Consider the following 5000-nt stretch of genomic DNA (forward strand, 5'->3'; position numbering starts at 1 on the left):
TATTTTTTTCTGTGTCGGGAAAAGTCTTGCCTGTCACTCCCCTGCTAAGTGGTGTCTTTGTGCATAGAGTCTTCTGTGCGTATTTTGTTAGGTTTCAGGGGGCTGGGGTAATGCGTAGCTTGCTCTGCACAATTAACCTGTAATGGCGTCGAAAGTCATTGTAACGCGAATGGCGTTTTAGTTCATCTTTAAAGAAAATATACCCATATGGAGCTCAAGAATGGAACGTCAAGACAGGTGGTGAAACATAAAGATCACACTCACTCACTCACTCACTCAATCCTCGGAGCCCCGCTGGGGAAGCATAAGGCACCGACAAACTTCTTCCATTCAGACCGGTCGTGGGCCAGCCACCGCAGCTCGTTCCACGTCTTTCCAGCTGTTTTCATCTCGTCCTCGATGGTCCTCCGCCAAGTGCCGAGTGGTCTACCCCGGTGCCTCTTTCCAGGGGGCGCCCAAGACAGCACCTCGAGCGGGTGCCGGCCTTTCTTCATGCGAAGGACATGGCCAAGCCACGTCCACCGTCTTCTTTTTACCTCCAGAATGATAAAACATAAAGATCTGGAATCTTAAAAGCGACGAGTAATGGACCTCGCCAGCGTAAATCTTTCGCCCGTCGAGCCGAAATCAAAATGAGCTGTACTTCTATTATTTCGCCAAGGTGGTGTTACGTACAACACTGAAACCAAATGGAAATTTCTCTGGTAACTTATGGGTTCAACAAAGACAGAGAGGGAATCGAACACCACAAGTAGATCTGTGATCTCTGTTGTGTGTCTCACAGTGTTTACTGAAGTCTCATCTATTTGAAGTTTGCCTCTTTGTCTGGCAAGTAACATTCATCTTGTACTCAACTCTGCAAAGGTTAAAAAAAATTGGAAATGTGACAGTGAAAAATTATTTGAATGAAAGCTTGTTGTCTCTTTTGAGCTTTATTATTTACCGTCAAGGTTCTTTTGAAAAGGGTTTGATGTGAACTGTCAGAAATTTATTTAATTGCTTATGCTTTGTGATTGTGTTTCGCTTGCACGCACGCAAATGAAATAGGACGGGTTTCTTGCCTCTTATAGCAAATATGTTGCCTGTTTCAATAAGTGTTTCGCTGTGTTGAAATGTGATACGGGGAGAATTTCTGTGGTAACGCATGAGTCACAAAAATAAACAGGTCTGTGTTTGAAGCGTGCTTGAGTTTCAACAAAATGACCCCCAAAATCGGGAAAAGATTGTGACGCTGGGCCCAGTTGTTTGAAAGCCGATTACCTTAATCCAGGACTAGCGCAATCTTTTTTTTCATCGTTTCAACTTTTTGGTGAAAGTTTCCTTTGCTCATTTTTGTTCTTCAAGCTTGACTTCTTGTAATGTAAAGTTTTACCGAATATCAGTCTTGAACAGCATTTGGGAGTAGAGAATAAAACTCCCTTGTTAATTTTTAACCTGAGATTAGCGTTAATCGGCTTTTGAACAACTGAGCCCTGATAAATAATAAAGTAGCTGCTATTACCAAAACGATGGAATTACCTGGTGATAAATAACCTTGTCTTGGAGAGTAAGTTTTTGATTTTCCAGAAACAATGGTCAACCTCTGACACGGTTGGGCGATTGTGATCTTTGTGTTGAATTCGCACATTTCTTGTCAAAATTTATAACAATTGAAAGAAAAAGAAAACTAACAAAAACAAAAATCCGGTATCTTGGCATCATTTGACACAGATGCTTCACTGTTTCGCGAGTAAACATGCCGCGGTAACTTGATCACTACGCCCTCTGAATTCGATGTGCGATTTACTCGGTGCAGCCAAAAGTACAATTACACCAAAACAACTAAAATCTCCTAAAATGTTTTTCGCTGATGGTAACTTTTTATATTCGTGGTTCAAAATTAATGTTGTTTTCATGTCGTAAATTTGTTACCGATGGCAAAATATTTTATTCTCGATCGACCGTCCTGAAACTTCCTTCTTCTCTTCTTAAAAACTGTGTATCCATATTTATTTACTTTTACATCAATATTTGTTTTGCATAAAGCAAGCTTACAAAATCTGTATCTTGCTTGGTTCGCATTTGATAGCATTAAAATAGAATTTTTGGTCCTATGCTTCTGTTACCGAGTGGTATATTTCTTAGGTCGCCCATCCAGATACTAAGGCAGGGGTCGCACTAATGCTTTTGGTGTTTACATTGGATATAAAATCTGTCATCGCGTGCCTGCGACAAGTGCGACCCTTTTGTCGCGACCAGACATAACTATGTCGGAAGGACCTAAAGATCAAAAAAGCCGATGTCCTGCCTCGAAGCAGGTCATATCTTGTCTAATGGCCTTAAAATACCATTTTTATGTTTTTTTTCGGCCGCGATGTCAATCAAGTGTTAAAAAGAGTTGACAGGCCTACACGACTCCCTTGTACGTGGTCTGGTTTCTGTTGCCTTTGTCATAATTTTGCTCTCTTGAGGACATATTTGAATGGATGCCTCTTTTAGGCGGCTCCTGTAGTATTCATTTAGGAATGGTCTTTGCCCTATGAGGCTTTACATTTGAATCTCTATACTGCTGTTTTCTTCCAAGAAAATAGTTGGTCTCGAAAGTAGTGTTTTTAGTGTCTTGGTGTTAATTTTCTCAGCAGTAATGTGAATGTGACCTTATGGCGTCTCGCTTTTAAGCCAATTGAATTCTAGGCTCGACCGATATATTGATCAGCGGTAAAAACGAGTGATCTTCTGTTCTTAAATGTTTGACCCGGGCCCGGGTTCTTTCTTTTTTTTTTAAATTCTTTCATTCGTTCTTCTGACTTCTTCATTGTGTTTTGGTTTGTGGCCATGGTCAGTAGCTGTCCTCCTTAAACCTCTGGAGTTAGTTCGTTCTCGTGGATGCTCTTTTGATATTTGATGCCGATGTCTTTAGGTCGCTTCTTTGTCGATGCATTAAGATAATCCGACTCTAGATAAAGGTTTTTGACATATTATTTGGTCAGGCAATTGTTAAAAAGAGTTGAAAGGCCTACACGACTCCCTCTACGTGGTCTGGTTTCTGTTGCCTTTGTCATAATTTTGCTCTCTTGAGTACATATTTAAATGGATGCCTCTTTTAGATGGCCCCTGTAGTATTCATTTAGCAATAGTCTTTGCCGTATGAGGCTTTACATTTGAATCTCTATACTGCTGTGTGATACGTTTTCTTCCAAGAAAATAGTTGGTCTCGAAAGTAGTGTTTTTAGTTTCTTGGTGTTGATTTTCTCAGCAGTAATGTGAATGTGACCTTATGGCGTCTCGCTTTTGCGCCAATTTAATTCTAGGCTCAACCGATATATTCATCGGCGGCGGTAGAAGCGAGTGATCTTCTGTTCTTAAATGTTTGACCCTGGCCCGGGTTCACTTTTTTTTTTTCTTTCACTCGTTCTTCTGACTTCTTGAGCGTGTTTTGGTTTGTGGCCAAGGTCAGTAGCTGTCCTCCTTGAACCTCTGGAGTTAGTTCGTTCTCGTGGATGCTCTTTTGATATTTGATGCCGATGTCTTTAGGTCGCTTCTTTGACGAGGCATTAAGATAATCCGACTCTAGATGGAAGTTCTCTGACATATTATTTGGTCAGGCAATTGTTTAAAAGAGTTGACAGGCCTACACGACTCCTTTGTTCGTGGTCTGGTTTCTGTGGCTTTGTCATAATTTTGCTCTCTTGAGGACATATTTGAATGGATGCCTCTTTTAGGCGGCTCCTGTAGTATTCATTTAGGAATGGTCTTTGCCCTATGAGGCTTTACATTTGAATCTCTATACTGCTGTTTTCTTCCAAGAAAATAGTTGGTCTCGAAAGTAGTGTTTTTAGTGTCTTGGTGTTGATTTTCTCAGCAGTAATGTGAATGTGACCTTATGGCGTCTCGGTTTTGCGCCAATTGAATTCTAGGCTCGACCGATATATTCATCGGCGGCAGAAGCGAGTGATCTTCTGTTCTTAAATGTTTGACCCGGGCCCGGGATCATTTTGTTTTTTTTTTAAATTCTTTCACTCGTTCTTCTGACTTCTTTAGTGTGTTTTGGTTTGTGGCCATTGTCAGTAGCTGTCGTCCTGGAACCTCTGGAGTTAATTCATTCTCGTGGATGCTCTTTAGATATTTGATGCCGATGTCTTTAGGTCGCTTCTTTGTTGAGGCATTAAGATAACCTGACCCTAGATGGAAGTTCTCTGACATATTATTAGGTCAGGCAAGACCGCGGTTTCGATCCTATCATGTGGATCTCATTAGTTGCCTATAGCTTGATTTAAGGTGAAGAGATTTGTCTGCAAAAACCATGTGTGTTTGTCTGTATTTGTACTCGATGGAAGGATCGAACTTGCTAAGTTCTGATTGGCTATAGAATTCTAGCCAATGGAATTAATGTGTTTCCGATCCATATGAGCGTAGCTTGATCTTGTGTTTCTTTAGAAGGCTGAAACCGGTATTTTCCTTTCTGTATGCTGTTTCAAGGAGAAGAGTGCTATGTCTTCTTTAACGCTTTTGTATTTAAACTGTTGCTCAGAAAGTGAGCTTAGGTTTCTTCTTGCCTAAGCGTAAAAGTTGCATTTTGATTTAACTCTCGCTCCTTTTTCGTTCCAGTTGTGTGATTTTGATCTGTCACGCACAAGGAACGGGGCCTGTCCATAATAATCATCAAGTGTTAAAAAGAGTTGACAGGCATACACGACTCCCTTGTACGTGGTTTCGTTATATCGAAAACCTCGATGTAAAAAGCTCTTTTCGCGTGTGAAATATTAAGAGTTGACAGTCCGGTTTCAAATATCCTTTATGTCCCACACGTGCGATCTCCAAGACTCCCGTGGCGTAAATGTCGTGACATATTTGTGGGACAACATATGACGCGACATAAAAAAATAAGGCCACAGTGCGACCCCTGCCTAACCCCACCGGATACAGAACAAAAAGACCTTAATCTTTAAGCTTTTTTACAAAGCTGTCAGTGCACGCTTACACTTGTGGTGGAAAGAAGTTGCATGATCAACATGTCAGCC

The sequence above is a fragment of the Montipora capricornis genome, chromosome 3, assembly GCF_036669925.1.
Source record: "Montipora capricornis isolate CH-2021 chromosome 3, ASM3666992v2, whole genome shotgun sequence".
NCBI classification, from domain to species: Eukaryota; Metazoa; Cnidaria; class Anthozoa; order Scleractinia; family Acroporidae; genus Montipora; species Montipora capricornis.